This window comes from Macrobrachium nipponense, chromosome 2 (genome assembly GCF_015104395.2).
Source record: "Macrobrachium nipponense isolate FS-2020 chromosome 2, ASM1510439v2, whole genome shotgun sequence".
Taxonomy (NCBI): Eukaryota; Metazoa; Arthropoda; class Malacostraca; order Decapoda; family Palaemonidae; genus Macrobrachium; species Macrobrachium nipponense.
The window spans coordinates 82,969,578-82,987,714 of record NC_087201.1 but is presented as its reverse complement, the minus strand read 5'-3'; the positions used below and the strand labels follow the sequence as shown (position 1 = coordinate 82,987,714).

The 18,137-nt window shown below is 37.1% G+C and overlaps 1 protein-coding gene across 6 annotated transcripts in view; it reads right to left on the bottom strand.

The window, feature by feature from the left end:
- Positions 1 to 18,137, bottom strand: part of LOC135220726 (transmembrane protease serine 11D-like) — a 496,130-nt gene that overhangs the window by 102,248 nt on the left and 375,745 nt on the right. For 4 of the 6 annotated variants that reach the window (XM_064258158.1, XM_064258159.1, XM_064258161.1 and 1 more), the window contains one exon: positions 17,100 to 18,137. This exon is cut by the window's right edge and continues 729 nt beyond it. The exons of the other annotated variants lie outside the window; for them this stretch is intronic. The gene's annotated coding sequence lies outside the window, so the exon portion shown is untranslated. Of the gene's footprint in view, positions 1 to 17,099 lie in introns of those variants that run through there. 6 annotated transcript variants of the gene reach the window in all.

Sequence of the window (18,137 nt, the reverse complement as noted above, 5' to 3'; positions counted from 1 at the left end):
AATCAGATGCGTAACCTGTAAAAGCTTTATCGTATTGTGTGAAATGATTCTCAAGAACAAAAGTGAGAACAATAGTTAAATACTAAAGAGGACAAGAACAAGTAAATATATATATATATATATATATATATATATATATATATATATATATATATATATATATATAATGTGTGATCCAGTGTAATTAAAAACTGCAAAAGCTGGTAAAAGGTTGATAATAATTTCAATGAAGAGTATGATGATAAGGGTAAATGGACAAATGGAAACTGGAACAATGCATGATAATAAGGACGGTGGAAAATTGGAAGCGGCTGATTCGCGCAAGTATTTGAGAGTAATACAATGGTTGATGCCAAGATGAAAAAAGAGCGGTCTCGTGTGAAAATATGGGAGGACACTTGAAATTACTATAGGCGCCAAAGTGGGAATGTATGACACTATTGAGCAAACTCTCCTTCATGGAAGTGAAGAGTGGATGTTACAGTAAATAAAAAAAAAGCTGATGCAATTGATGTAAACTCTTAGCACTGATGCATAAGAACTGGTAAGGCGAGAGATGTGAAGGTAAAAGGTTAGCTCAGATAATTTAGAGATGGTTCAGTCACGTGGAAAGAAGACCTAGAAAAAGTTGGACAGGTGTCGTGAAAGAGGTATTGGAAGAGCCCTAATTTCCAGGAATCAAGGAAGAGAGAGAGTCTGTGCAAGATGTGTGTGAATGGGGGTTTGACATGCTGCTAATGAGCATTCTGTATAAGTACTCTAAGTGGATACTGACGTGGAGCTTTTAATGCACATGATGTTTAATCAATATCGACAGTTAAAACATTAATGCGGCGGTGACCTCTATGCTGTATTTTCTCTGGAGCCATCATCCCCTGATAGAGGAAACAGGCAAGCGTGCGTTGGCTATAGGCTATATACATATATATATATATATATATATATATATATATATATATATTATATTATATACAATCCGTTGATAAAGGAAACAGGTAAGCGTTGGCTATATATATATATATATATATATATATATATATATATATATATATATATATATATATATATATATGGATGTATGTATGCATATATATACTTCACTAAAAAGTTTTAGTTGCCGAAATCTACACAACATCGACAGGCAGAAACAACATAATCATTCGATTCACCTTTGTTCTATGGGTGACACTGTACTATGGAAGCACCTACTGACATTTGACCCGAGGATGAACTCGAGTCTCTCCTGTTCCTTATGAGAATGACTTCTATCCGGGAAAAACAACAATCGTTGTTCCGACATGACGGAAGGGTACTTAGGTACCCGGCACTTCGTGGCATAGGGCCCCGGATATCATGAGAAATAGGGGCCAGGTCGATTCGATTCGGTAAACAATTTTGTGGGTCGACGGGAGAGTAGAAACTGCTACAGCAAAAACAAAACGCGTCAACTACAGTGAAAACAATCGATAATTTCTCCAAATCGCATAATTCTATTGTTTAGAGCATCCAAATTCTATCTAATATATACAGAGAACAAAAACTAAGTAGGCAGAGACACTTCCTTCATATGGTATGGTTATTAACCTACTTCGCGCAGCTGAATGAGTCCAACATATTTAATCTACAGGTGATGGTGACAAGTCTCGTACTATGTGATATGGTGCTAGAAAGGATGATGAAAAATGAATGAAAAGTACAATTTCATTTTTTTTTGCCATTCATTTCTTAATTTATCAATTCATTTGTTACTATGGAGTTACGCCTCTAATGGTCTCGGCCAAAGTCAAGAACTCTGAATTGTGCAGATTTTGAAGATTCTTCAAATGCTTCATTATACTTTTATAGGGAGTTTGATAAAGGTTCTAACTAAAGAAAAATAGATCTAAATACCCACGTATTAAAATACATTTCGCATATAGAAGCAAATTGCGCCTTAAGCAAAATTTGCCAATAATGTAACACAAAATGTTTCCGGCATTTTTTTATCACGCATTTTTTCCAGCATTCCTAACTGTTTTAAGCATTTCAAAATCCAATCCATTGGAAACCCCTATGGAAGAAATAAATTAGAGCGGGTGATTAGAAGGAAAAAACAATTCTTAGCAGAATCATGGCGTGTATATATATATTATATATGATAGTAATATATATATATATATATATATATAAATATATATATAGATATTTCCAGCATTCCTACTGTTTTAGCATTACAAAATCCAAGCCAGTGGAAACCCCTATGGAGGAAATATTAGAGCGGTTGATTAGAAGAAAAAAAAACAATTCTTAGCAGAATCATGGTGATATATATATATCTATATTATATATATATATATATATATATATAATATATAAAATATATTATATATATTTAGCATTCCTAACTGTTTTAAGCATTACATCCAATCCATTGGACCCCTATGGAGGAAATAAATAGAGCGGTTGATTAGAAGGAAAAAAACAATTTCTTAGCAGAATCATGGCGTGTTATATATATCATATAAATACTATTATTTATATATATAATAATATATATATATATATAATAATATATATATAAATATTATAATATATATAATATATATAATTATATAATATATATCACTGAATTAAGTACAACTGTAGAAACAAAACATTAATAACAATTTCATTAAAACTGCTTCGCCTGATGCTCTTTTCAGACTTTCTTATTTGCTCTAGTATACCTTAAGATATTTTACAAGTTGTGTCATCATAAACCAGAGTAACGTGACTTATTGGCAGTAATCTTTGTATAATTTCTACACGAATTTCTTCAAGCAAACGTCCTGATTTCCATAAATAACTTATTTTTTCTTGCTTTTGTGTCTATTTCCAATTACCTTCATTCCCGTTGGCAGGTTTCATTTACCTGGCAAGTAACCTACTTACTCTTCTTTCAGTAGCTCTCCTTTTTCAAGACTTTGGGTTATGTAGAGGCATTCAACTGCCTGCCTCTCCAGATGGCTTTCTCCTCCAGCAAAAATGGTTTTCAGGTTACGGAACAGAATAATCCTTTTACGTGCGATTCCATTCTCGGAAAATACTGAGCTGATATAGATTGTGTTGTTCATATTCCTTTAGAATTCACGTTCTGTATCTGAGATCGATATACTTACTCTCCACCAAATAACAGCTGATTGGTAAGTTTGTAACATTTGGCTAATCATGCAGAACTGTCACATACCAAAGGTCCAGGTTCGAATCCCCGTCGGGGCAGATACATTTATCAATCATAATTCCTTTTGGGTGTAAGTTATTCCCATAGTATGATATCTAATTATTCTTAAAAGCATATGTGATAGGATTTCATAATTAGCCAAGTGCTACAAACGTAATCACTTATCAAGGTGAAGATGAGCTGATACTGATACTGAGGAAAGAACTTGAATCCGGCAGAAATATATAAAGCTGTATCAGTATCACTCTAAACACTTCTTGGTAGTCGAATGTTCATGCAAACAGTCTGTGACTGCGTTTTATCCACAGGCCCAGGTTCGAACCCTGTTACTTCTGAGCCACAAGAATCATAAGTGCGTACTGATATAGTAACGAAGGTTCCAAGTCATTTTACTATCAGGAAGCTTTTCTTAGTTTTATTTACTATCCATCATGTACGAATGTAAGAGTTATTCATTCCTTGTAGTCTTCTATTGCACCGTACAATAATTGCAAAGTCAGTAATGTTTACAGCCAAAGAATAGTATAACATATAAAGAACGAATGATCCGAGTGTAAAGATATGCGAAAGCTTGGTCACATCTAAGGAAAAAATGATGCATCACTTCCGGTGTAAAATCACCAAGTCTGAGTTTCAACCTTTTCCCGAAATCCTTCGAAAATTGATTTCCCTACGGGCGCCATAGTTGGACAATGTTTGCCAGAGTCCATAAGTGGGACAGCCTCCGGTTTCTCACAATCAGCGTGAAAAATCCACTTTTGTTATGCGCATTGTTCGAAAAGCAGTCTCGACCCCTGGCGAACGCCCTGCATGAAATCTGGCGGTTTCGTACGCGTCCCCTCCTCGTTTCCGGTCTGATACCCTTTTTTCGGCTCCACCCACCTGCCTGGAGCTTCCACGCTGCACTTCCAGCGCAGATCTTTTAGCTTGGAAAATATTCAGTTTGTAACCTTCCATTATCATTATTACAATTTCAATTCCTTTCCACTCATTAGCAAAACGTTGAAAAAACTTTTTTTTTATCAGACAGAAGAAAAAAAAGAGAATTCGTCAGATAATTTCAACCGGACTCCAGTGTTCGTTCGGGAGTGTGTGACGTCACGGTAATCTAGTCAAGGTGCGGGATTATTACCTGAGCTCCAGTACTATAACATCGGGGGATATGCCCTTGGCGTGGCCCGGAGGCACCCAGCTGCTTTCTGAGGTCGTGTCTACCTTCCCCCTCGCAATGGATAATTTTCTCAGTACGAAAGAAACGTTTGTTACCATTGCTGGTCATGAATTCGACATCATTTTGATTGATTTTTGTTTCATAGATGTCATGTCTCACATCTACTTCAACACCTATCGACACGTTAGTCAATACCGACTAAGACATGAAAATGTCTTCAGGATGAAAAGACACATACTGAAGACATTTACCTAGGAAATACCGCAAATATCCCAGTCACCAAGAAACTCCGCCGATCTCAAAATGACGAGCTTGTCAAATTCACTTAGGATTCAACATCAATCCATAGCTGGCGGTAGCTCCAGCGCCGCCTCCTCGTTTCCCAGCTGAGTTTCGAAACTTGGGCACCAGGCGGCTGGATTTCCTCAGGGCAGATAGACCACCTCACATCCGCCCCACAACCCGAATACACATCCTTGCTCTCTCTCTCTCTCTCTCTCTCTCTCTCTCTCTCTCTCTCTCTCTCTCTCTCTCTCTAAGTAAAGTGAATGTGGAAAATATTTTTTATCATCTAAAAACTTATAAGAAATGATTGAATGGAATATAAAATTATATCAAACACCAGACCTATGAGGTCATTCAGCTTGTTTGTTTTTGTTTGCTGTTTTTGCGTTGCATGGAACCAATGGTTATTCAGCAATGGGACCAACGGCTTTATGTGACTTCCGAACCAAGAGTGAACTTCTATCATTAGAAATACACATCTCTGACCCCTCAATGGCATGCTCAAGAATTGAACTCGCGACCACCGAGGTGTCAGGCCAAGACCAAACCGACCACGCCACTGAGGTCATATAGTGCTGCAATGGAAATTAAGAGTAAACAGGTTTTTTGGAGCAACAGGAACACTTGGCAGTTGTAACAGGAAGCAACTGTTAGGAGAGGGTGGAAAGTAAGTGGGAAGAAAGAAAATATGAACACCGTAAAAGGAACGAAAGGAGTCGTAGGACGCTGCAGAGAACTAAGGCGCTGTCACACTAGCGAAATTTCCGCTGACTTTTGAATTTGACGTCGACTTTTCATGTTTAGACGACGACTTTCTGGTGTCGTCGTCACGAATTTTGAAAACGGTACCGATCGAATTCAACCCATCGCTACCGTCGGCGTCGACTTTATTGTTTGTTTATATCTCGGAGAGCGTGCATTTCAAGTCATCATATGCAGGATGAAGTTCTTGGTACAGTGGACAAGACTGCCAGAACAGTTTTTGGTCGAAGATATGGGGGAGAGACGATGCTTATGGGACCATAAGCATGATAGTTTTATGAAAAAGGGTCTTAAATGAAAAATTACCAAGAGATCACCATGCGACTCAGGGAAAACTTTCCTGAACTTGCTGATCTTTATATAGATAAGCATGCTATATCGTGAATATCAGATTGTTATATAGCCTACGTCTGCTCTCATTTTTTGTTTGTTTGCATTAGCAAATAATATAAACAAAATCTTTAAAATTTTGGCAGTGTTTCTCTAGCTCAATTTGCAATACAGTCTGACTGTGGTTGTGTAAACAAGGTTACGAATAGCCTATCTAGGCTAGGCCTAGCTTATTTTTTAAAATAAAACTTTTCACGTCTTTTTAACCAGGACCGAACCCAAAGACTTTTTTTCTTTTTTAATTCTATGCAGCATCATTAAACATATGCAAGCACGACCCACTGCTTGCTTTGTGTTACAAAGCATAGGTGTTTTATCATTCCGGGAAGACACAGCTCAGATGGTTTGTTTACGTTTTGACGACGACAACCACGGTATGAAGAAGAACGTGCGTGACAACCAGAGTACGGAATGACGTCGACTTCTTTGGAAAGGCGACGACAAACTCAGAAAAAGTCGACGGAAATTTCGCTAGTGTGACAGCGCCTTTAGTGAGGTGTAAGTACTACTGATGGCACTAGTCCTCCTACGGGATAAGAAGAAATGAATATTGTGTGAATTGAGTTTACCTAATGATAGCAATTATCATTTATTTCATCACAGATGGACTGAACTTCTGCTAACATATAGCACATGGATTTCTTATTTAATGAATGTAATGGCGAATGTACTTAGATATTCGAGATTATTCTCTTAATTATCCCAAATAATAACATCCCCTACCTAATGGGAAAGCACTGTAATCATGAGGAAAATAAAGTTTTGCTTCCAAACTTCTTCGCTGGGAGGTTGTCCCCTTATGGTGTCAAGATTCCAGTTCTCAAATAATTTTCCTACAGTGTCTGTGACTCCCTACTGTTGACTAAGAAATAGTACGTATATATACTTAGTGCACTGCTCAAATCAACAGGGACAATGGACCTTTCAGGAAACGAGCTTAAATCGCTACTTGCCCGCTAAACTCCACCATCAGCCTCAACGAGGCAAGTCTGATAACCGCTGTGTTAAATATACAAACCCATACGCACAGACACACACACATATATATACATATATATGTGTGTGCAAAGTTCTGACGGCTCTTTCCACACGCAAAATAATTCTTGCATGCGCCAGTACAGCTGGTAAATATGACCCAGTCAGACGAGAGAAAAAACGTCTAACTGCACTGAATTGTGCGCACACATGTTAAAATACAGTGAAACCAAAAGATGAACTCCACGGCAATAGTCAGCGAAGAGGAGCCAAGTGTAAATCATCCTCAAAATGGGCCTGTTGCTTAAACTGAAGGAGTGAGGTGCATGGCTCAGAGCCTTGGAGTATGCGGGACAGTCCCGGATTCAGTTTGGGCAGATAAGTAAATGAACGTGAATAAAGAATTTTGTAAAAGTGTATTTTTTCTCTATTTATTGCGGTTTGCTTCTCATTTTACAGTGATGATGAATGGAGCACATCAAAGTCGGGAAGTCTAATTAGGGGATTTTGATGTGGTTATCGTTTACTGTCTCGTAAACTGTCAGATTTTGCTTTCCAATGTGAAGAGCTGAATTTGAAAGTTTGATGCAAGATAAAATCATATAGTTAACAAAATAAACACTATGGCGTTGCACTTCAGAATCTTAATTTATTGTTTTATTTTTTTAATTTGACTCAGATCAGATACAATGGTGCACCACTCTGAAGCCGGGTGGCTTCGTTGACGAAAGCTGTTTCATGGGTTACTTGCACTGCGGAGCAAGAAGAGAGATTTTAAGTCGCAAAGAATCAACATGTGGCCACAAAATTCCCACAATGAGAGGCATTTCCTTATTTTGCACAAACTTTCCTTTGTAACGAATGGCTTGAATCTTTCAATGCAGAGCAGAGGTGCCTTCCTGTTAACGCACTGAAATAAAAACTAGTGTTTGGAAGCAAGATAATTAATCTAAAAAGTACATCATTTCCGTAACTGATAACAGCTCCTTCGGACACCAATGTGTCCTTTGTTGATATCGCAACGAAATGCAGAACAGCAACGATACAGCCCTGGAAATGTTACTTCCTTTTGTAAAGGTTTTCAGAGAGGCAGCCATTTTCTTTTATTCAAATTGCAATCGTCGTAACGAAGCAAAGAAACGAAATCACCTTCAACCGGAATGCAAACTAGTGCAATCTGCCGACAAAGACAGATTTCAGAAAATAACAAAAAAGTCACGGTCGTAGAGTTGAAACAAAAGAAATAAAAAACGAAACGTTATTGATGGCCTTTAAGCGCACTTTTTCTATCCCTCGTAATTTGGACTAAAAGACATTTTGACCATGGAAATTTCTATTAGCGTTATCTGCAAAAATATTCCGCATATGTCAGCATTTGTTTATGGAAATATCTCCTTCTTAAATGATAATTTACAGGTTACCGGAAAGCGCTCGCTATGAAAAATGAAAGAAAAAGAACAAATTTTACTCGGACTATTTTTCGTTGCCAACAAAGGTAAGGTACACGAGTATCATTATGTAACCATTTTAAAGAAAGAGGAGAGCAAGAAAAAGTTTCAGCTCCATGGTTTGTATTGTTTGTTTGTTTGTATGGTGTTTTTACGTTGTATGGAACCAGTGGTTATTCAGCAACGGGACCAACGGCTTTACGTGACTTCCGAACTACGTCGAGAGTGAATTTCCATCACCAGAAATACGCATCTCTGACCCCTCAGTGGAATGCCCGAGAATCGAACTCGCGGCCACCGGGGTGACAGGCAAAAACCATACCAACCACGCCACTGAGGCGCTAAGCTCCATGATAAACCAAATCGAGGGGTGCTGGGATTATCTTTGACTTGGCTTCTGAAATAAAGGATAAAAGTGACGGCCACGGATTTAGAGGCGAGCTGATTTTGAAGAATCTGGTCCGTGAGCATATAGAAATCGTTTTGCATTGCTACTACAAGTAGTGATGCTCTTTACCTTTCCCAAGCCCCGATAAATAGGGAAGGTTGGAGTCAGGAGGGGCGTCCGTCTGTAAACCACCTGGTCAACAAATTATGAATTGAGCCATTCCATGAGTGTTAGAAACACCTGGAGAAGGCTCATCAAAAACAGCGACCCCCGCTGGGATCAATCTGAGAAGAATACTGCTCAAGTTTGATACGGCTCGCCAGCGTCTTATGGGATCAAGAAAAAAAGGGTGGGCTAGCAACTTCATCCCTAAAGACTAGCTGAAAAGCCTGAATGCTGCTGCCCTCTAACGATACCCCAACATTCGAGGGGGAAAGAGGCGTAGACTATAGCTAAAAAAAAGCTATCTAAAAAGTCACAGCAAATAAAAAAATATCTTTAAACTCAAAGAAAAAGGAAGACAAGATCCCTTGCGCGAACGGAGTACATGACCTCCGAGAGACGGCGATATATCGGAAGAAGGATCCTCTGACAAAAATTATAGGGCGGGAAAATCAAAGAAAATTGGCGTAGTCAGATGGGTGGAACTGGTATCATTACGTCAAGATAAAGAATTTTCCATGACTCGCAAGATCTTTCTAAGCAGTTGTTTGACTTTCAACGATTATTTCACATATCATGGAAACTCATACACACACAATGAGAGAGAGAGAGAGAGAGACTACGAACACAAAAATAGGGTCTTCAAACTTAACTGATCTTTCATAGAAACTGTCAATTGTATTCAAGTCACATTCCAGAAAATAACCCAGTTTAATAATAGAAGGAACAAAGAAGTTGTAGTGAGCAGAGTTATTAAAGGTCACTACTTAATCATTAGTCACTGTCGCATAGTAGAGGTAATACGGTACTGTGACATACTGCTGGTAAAGGGGGGGCCTACCACATAATGCTGGTACTGACGGCACTATGTTATTATTATCATTATTACTAAGTTTTCAATGACAACCAATGCAACCGACAACGAAACTGGACATAACCGAAAGGATAAGTTTCACTATAGAAAAAAATAAGTTTTATGTGAAAGTTATGAAAAGCCAGAAAAGATGATCAGTTTTGCAAATTAGCGTCAGATACTCTAGCGTTAGCAAAACAAAATTTGTAAAGAAAAGGGGCAAGCACAAGATGCTGTGGTAGAGACCTTAGCTACAATGGCAGTCTCTAAAAAAACAGGTTGCCAGCGCTTCCAGCATTCTTATCGAGATGGGCGGACGCCAATCATCCGGTCTCATCTAAACAAGGAAATACTACCGACATTATGGTGGGAAGTAAAGCCAGTGTATAGGCTACGCACTCGGCACTTGCTGAGACTAGGTCCACCCATGGCTGGGCTGTGGCGAGAATTACAACACGACATTACTGACTCATACGAGGGATTAGGTTCACATGACGTCAAGACTTAATGGGTACAAGGCAAAACTAACTTCAGTTTAGGGGTGACAGCAGTGGTAAACACGATCACTAATCTTAAGGCTACTGCAGATCAGTGCAAGATGGTCATAGAAGAAGAACGAGTCAACAATACACATTTCATTCCTTTTGTATTTCGGCTACGTGTGTAGCAGTTATAGTAATCGTTTTACCTTGTCATAATAAATTAAGTTTGTAATCGGAGGAATGCCTTTAGTAAGCCAATAAGGGAGAGTGAATGGGAGCATTCTGAGACAGACATGACTACCTTTCTCCTCCTGGTCTCAGAAGCACGATAAATAGTTTCCACTATGATTAGTTGATTCCACTATTGTACTGCCTCGTTTTCGAAACCAAAAAAAAAAACCTAGTTAATGAACCCTATACTAGAGAATCAGTCTCACAGTAATGGAATAAAAAATCACCTACCGCACTGGATTACTTAACATGGCTACTGAAATTTCTGTGGCGTTGATATCAGAAGCTATTTATCTAGGGCAGAGGTAGTGGTAAACTGACTGAATAACACGAAGTTGTAAAACAAGTTAAGATATCAAGGAAAAGCTTACATAATGATAATGTTACGAAACATGAAAATGAATGTAAACACCTAGAAATAATCGTGCAACGCCTCTTAAATCGGAAAAACAAAATAAGTATGCAGACGCGCGCTCACAAAAATATGTCTTATAATTTTTCTCAGTGAATAACATTTACTTTAATTAACAAAAGTAATGTTATTTTACACTGACCATGAAGGTTATCCATTTTATAAGAACCTTCATTAGGCGATACATAAATTTAACAAGACGAAATTCAATTCATTGTCATTCCAGTTTATATAAACTTTCAAAATAATTTACCGTTTCTTTGTTCTAATTCTTATTGTACAAAAAATCTATAAATAAAGGGAAAAGTTGAGTAGCGTAAATTTTGTTTCCAGGGTCTGGAACGAATTAGTAAACACACATATATACATACACATATATAGTTGCCGTATGTACAATGTGTAAAATGTCTTTTTATGTACGATGCATTTCATTTTGAAAAACAATCATAAATTTGAAACATTAGCTATGACTTAGGATGGAAATATCAGTCTGATAAATCAGAAAGCAAGTTTGAAACTAGTATGAAACGAAATCGAATCAAAAGGCAGAGGAGGAGGTAGCAAGAGCAGAAATTTTTGACCTCACGCCTTCCCTTACGGCTCCTTCCTCCAGAATAATTTCGTTGTTGGGGTTACTTCTGTGGGCGTGGGAGCGAGTGGTGGGGTTCACGAAAAGGAAAAGGAAGTGAACATGAAGTTATGAGGAGTTACCAGCTTACAAACACACACGCACATACATACATACAAACACTCACACATATATATATTTAGTGTGTGTGTATGGGCTAATTCAGACACATATACACAAATATTATATATATGTATATTAGACAAACACACACACATATATATATATATAGTATATATACACATATATATGTATATATATCATATGTACATATATGTCATATGTATATATACACATATACATATGTATATAATATATGTAATTTGTATATGTATGAATATACTGATTTGCATGGCTTTGAGTCAATTCGGCTCCTAACATACTTTTGGGTTAAGATTTTCTATGAAACAAATAACATCTAACGTCGTTAAGGAAAGTACTAAGTGACAGGGGTTTCATATTAAATGTAAAAGTAACTGAATACATGCTGTCGCCATACAGTATGTAGCAGATAATTGAAAACAATTCAGAATGTAAAGGTTAACTCTCTAGGTTATGAGCTATTTCACATGATTAGTATAGATACTTTATTTTATCTTATTATTCTAAGACGTTTATTACTGAATCTATTAACATTGTTCAGCTTTCTTCATGGGGTCTTTACAAGAATGAAATGAAAAATCTGGTTGGTGTTCGTACCACTTATTACTGCAAGGTAGCTGATGTTTCTTGCACAGGCTCCAGTGGAGGGCTTTTGCCACTGAATCATGCCTCTTTTTGTACTGGTTCTGTGCAAGTGCCGGGCATTCGCTTGCTATGTGGTTTATGGTTTTATTTTTCGTATTGCACTTCCTACATATGGAAGAGATGTTATTTCCGTCTATCGTTCTTTGAACATATCTGGTTCTTAGGGCCTGATCTTGTGCCGCTGTTATCATTCTTCAGTTTCCTTCTTTAGCTCTCCCCTCTGTAGTCATTGCCATGTGTCATCACTGGCTAGTTCTTTAGTCTGTCTCATGTACTGTCCGTGCATTGGTTTGTTGTGCCAGTCCTCCGTTTTGTCTGTCATTCTCTATCTCTGTATATTTCTGGGTCTTCGTCTACTTTTATTAGTACCTTTTCTTCCCATGCACTCTTTAAGCCACTGCGTCTCACTGGTTTTCAGATATTGCCCCAGTGCTCTGTTTTCGATGTTGACGCAGTCCTCTATACTTAGTAGTCCTCTCCCTCCTTCCTTTCGTGTTATGTATAGTCTGTCCGTATTTGCTCTTGAGTGTAGTGCTTTGTGTATTGTCATATGTTTCCTGGTTTTCTGATCTATGCTGCGGAGTTCTGCCTTCGTCCATTCCACTATTCCTGCGCTGTATCTGATTACTGGCACTGCCCATGTGTTTATGGCTTTTATCATATTTCCGGCATTGAGTTTTGACTTGAGTATCGCCTTGAGTCTCTGCATATATTCTTTCCTGATCGTGTCCTTCATCTCTTGGTTTTGTTTTATATCCCCTCCTTCCATTATTCCCAGGTATTTGTATCCTGTCTCATCTATGTGTTTGATGTTGCTCCATCTGGAGGCATTTCTTTATCCCTTCAGTTCTCGTTACTTTGCCTTTTTGTATGTTGACTAAGGCGCATTTTTCTATTCTAAACTCCATCCTGATGTCCCCAGATATAATCCTTACAGTCTGGATTAGGGTATCTATTTCCTTGATGCTCTTACCATACAGCTTGATGTCGTCCATGAACATCAGATGGTTGATTCTGTTGCCTCTTTTCTTGAGTTGGTACCCGGCATCCATCTTCTGTAGTACTTTTGTCATGGGAATCATGGCTACTACGAAGAGTAGTGGGGACAGTGAGTCGCCCTGGAAGATCCCTCTCCTGATATTAACCTCTGCTAGTCTTATTCCAGAGCTTGTAAGTATTGTATTCCAGTTGCACATTGTATTTTTGAGGAAGCTGATGGTGTTTTCCTCTGCCCCATATATTTTCAGGCATTCTATTAGCCATTTGTGTGGTATCATGTCGAAGGCTTTCTTATAGTCTATCCATGCCATGCTTAGGTTGTTATTATTATTATTATATTATTATTCTTATTATTATTATTATTATTATTATTATTATTATTATTATTATTATTATTATTTCAACTAAACTCCGTTGCTCTTTAATTATCCCCTTACCTCAAAAAATTAGAATGGTTAAAGATAAAAGACAAATAACTCCTGAATGGTTATATAATTTTCCAACAGTACACACAGTTAATGGGGTTTCTACTCGACAGCAAGAAAATCTGTATGTAGAAAGGGCGAAAACAGAGATAGGCTCCCGCCAGTTTAGTATTCGAGGCCCAGCATTATACAGTAAGGTGCCTGGTACAATTAAACAAAAATCCTCTCTCGCTGCTTTTAATGTTCACTTAAAGAAACTAATTTTAAATGGTTCCGATTAGTGTAAGTTTTATTGAACGTTATGCTTAATTGTCATATTAAAAGGGCTTTTGAAGGCACTACTGTACTTTTATTGATATTGGAATTAGTTTGAGATAATACTTATGGATAAGATGGCTTTTATTTACAAATTAAGATATCCTTAGTCCTGTATAATCTAGTATGCTTATTTGTTTTACTTTTGTGTTATTTTAATACTATTTGTACATGACTTGTTTTTAACACAACTTATGTGATCTTGACAATGTATTTTAATATTCAAGAAGAATAATTTTACTAATTATATTTTAAGTAAATTCTTTCTAATTTTATGATATTCTTTTATTATTGATGAATTTTATTAATTACTGAAGTTTTAGTCGATTTGTTGATTCTTAAACAAACTTTTTTATGCCTAAAATAACAAATTTTTTAACTATTTGTATGATGATTTCACTAATTGTAGTTATATGTTATGAATACCCAATGTAAATATTAGAAATAAAGAATTATTATTATTATTATTAATTAAGCTACAAGTTCTTACCCAGAAAGATAAAACTGTAATTTATTCTTCTCGTCCCGGTAGCGTTTTCTCATCTTGGGATATGGTTGAAGCACGGCCACGAATAATGGTCAGTGTTAGGAGACCCTTTCTTATTGATTATAGTAATAACAACAACAACAATAACAACAATAACAATAATAATATGTTTTGTTAAACATGGCTGCTGCTTCAGCGCTATTAATCTTGTAAAGAGTCTTCTCTATTTTTCTGATGACAGATTTCTCTCTGTTGCTTAGACTGGCGAGCAACGCGCCAAAGGGCATGGTAAAATCCGGTAGGTCTGGACGAAACGTCGCGTTGGAACCTTCCTAAATGATAATAATATAATGTTCTTGCATGACAAATAGATCATCTGATTATTATTATTTTTATTGAGATAACCCCTATTCATGTGGAATATGACAACAGGGGCCATTGACTTAAGATTCAAGCTTCTAAAAAAAATGGTAATATTATTATTATACAGTAGATGAACCCTATTCATATGGAACAAGCCCACAGGGTCCACTGACTTGAAGTTCAAGCTTCCAAAGAATATGGTGTTCATTAGGAAGACGTATAAGGAGGTATAGGGATATACAGAAAGAAGAGACCTCAATCATTAAAAACGGAAAAATAAATTAATAAATCAGTAAATAGACTAGATAATAGTTAATTTAGAAGAAGTTACAGAAGATAATAGACTGGGAAGAAAAATAGAATAAAATGACATTCTTTGCTTAGAATTCCGAGCCTGGAGCAAAGCCGTGATTTATCAACGCAGCGATTCTCGCAACGGCACCAGTCACAGAAGATTTAAACGAAATCGTCAAATTAGACCTGAAAACAAATTTACACATTATCCCAATTCGTGCGACATTATCATGAGCATCTTGCTACGTAATGTTATACTGGATCAGATAATTTCGTGATTAGGGGACAGAGACGTGCACAAGACAAAATAATGAATTTGTTACTTAACTGGGGGGAGGGGGGGGGGGGCAGGGAATGGGAGCAAGAGTTAATGGGTTGAATATAGCGCCTACGCGTGAAGGGACGTTAATATATTCGGGTACGTGTAGCCAGTTCGATAAGCTCATATATAACTAAACTGTTTTTTTATTATGTTTACACTGACAGAAAACAAATCTAAGTTTCGACGAAATTCAATTTTTTTCATAATCTTAAGAATTTATAATTTTATGGACAAATAGAAGTTCAAACTACAATACAACTCGACTCGAAGTATATGGAAAATAATAAATGAACTAATAAACGAACTAAATTCAGCTTGTTTTCCTGGGTAAGGGGGTAAGTGGTTTAGTGACATCGATAATTCTCTTGGACTATTGTTCCCAATTACGATTGTAGGAGTCCTTCCAATTTTCGAAGCTCTTTTTTTCATTTTTATTTGACTAAATCGTCAAAGTTATTTCAGGCCAAAGTTCAGAGAATATTAGAAACACGAGCAATGACAACAAAAATCTACAATAAATCTTGAATGATCTGCATGGCCCCTTTCTGAAGCAAAGAGAAGGAAGCCACGTAAAGAGACTGCAACGCGGGCGCCATAATCGTGTTGAGAAATTTGGACTCGGATGTCGTGCCAAGTACTTCCTCCAGCCCACAAGTGAACAAAATTACTGGTAATCACTCCAAGCACAGTTAAACTACTTCCTACCGTTGCATCACTGCAGTAAGCCTCACAAATGGATAACATCCTCTTCCCTTTACCCGCACAGTTATGTGGCGGTTATCTAATATATAACGATAATTCTACGTTGATTGTTTACAGCACCTGCGAACGAGTGTCACATCTTTTGACACAATTAGTTTTCTGCTGTGAAATGCATCAGTAGAAACAAAATTTTACAAAAGTGTAGCATAAAAATCAGATTTGATCTATAAATTGTATAATGATGAGTGAATACTTATAATAAAATGTACCAACAGATTTCTAAAGAATAATGTGACGGGATTTTCAATCTGAATACATAGAAAGGTTAGTGAACGTCCGTAATACAAACGAGCAGTTTCGTTTTGGGCGACAGAGAAACGATTGAATTTAGTGCTCACCTTTACAAAGACAAAAACTAAGCAAGGATGTTTGTATCCTTTAACAGAGAGAGAGAGAGAGAGTCTTAAGACATCAAATGGCAAGAAACAAACAAGTTCGGAACATCAATCAAGATTTCGCCGGGGCACAAAGCAAATGCCATATTGGCCTGTCATTGGGTGTTTTGAGCCTTGTAACAAAGGTGCGAGACACAAGTCGGAATAGGGTGTTCGGTATTATCGCTACTTCGTGAACCGTTTTTAGGCTTATAAATCTCAGATTTCCACCTGCGATAGGCCTACTCCTTCAGTCTGAGTCCTATAACACCAGTTTAATTTTGTGTACCGTTTGTAGTTCCTTCATGAACTAATTAGTACACATTCTCCCGGTCATAATTTTTTCCTGACGTAACTGCCCAGATAGGTAGTATAACAAAGACGTAAAAACTCAGTAAAATAATATTTTCTTACATTTCTATACTAGTACTTATTTATATGCGTGATCTATTCACACAGTAGTACTAATCTTCGCTTAACAATAACTGCTGCTATCACCTACAGGCGAATGGTTTTCTCCTTTTATCAAATGGAACGTAATTGTTCGTCTATTTTTACAACCACCAACACTAATAATAATAATAATAATAATAATAATAATAATAATAATAATAATAATAATAATAATAATAATAATAATAATAAGCCGAGATGAGATGAAGTCTTTGGGACAGTCTCCGGAAATCTCCTCTACCTCGCAAATTAATAACTAAGGATGACTAACTTTCTCACGTAATGGCACGACATACAATAAGGTATTTAGATCTAAGAATTATGTAATATTCTTTTCGCCGGCTTCAACAGATATATAAGTGATACTGAGCAACCACTGATTGAATACAAGGACGAAAGAGAACGAAAGTAAAGATATCCCATTTCTCGCAGGCAGTGGTTGCAAAGTGTTCGTTGGCAAACTATAAAATCATCAGGCAGCAGGAAAATCGGTGTGCAACTGCAAAACCTCTAGATTTTGGTTTCTAGAAAAGACAACTGTAAATCCTTCCAAGATTCACCAATCACTGACTTTACCAATGATTTCACCTTATTTTTCTCATAACATATAAGATATTAATGACTGATTATGTCTGGAGTTGATTCTGAGATTGTTTTCATTGTTCTTTCGGGTGGCACATGAACTAGGCACTGTAGCAGTATGATTTCTAGGCGGATATCCTTATAATACTATGCCAGGTAATGTACCTTGATCTTTAAAGAGCACGAGAAATAAGGCCTTAGCCTAATAGCTTGTTCAATTTAAACATGTGCACTTTCCAAGGATATTCTAATATCCTCCAATCCTCTTGAAAGCAACACAAAATCTGTAAGACTGAATAGAATGGAGAAAATCTGTCAGATGTTCAATCTTGTACAGGGAAAACTTGACGTACAACTTGAACGATAATGACGACGAATTAAGAAACCAAGCGTCCGTCAAAAGTTCTAGATTTACTTCACCTGATAAGTATAATTATCTCGCTTTCGTTTGATTGGAGTGTTTATCAAGATGATAAAACTGTCTCCACTTGCCACAGCGAACAAGTTTAATTTGTCCTCTTATCTTCATCTAGCTCTGAAGGAAATCTGGTCGACAGCCCACTTCTTATCCTCGAGTTTCACTGATCGCAAATCATCTTGTTGGGATTGCTGATCCTGTTGTGTCTGT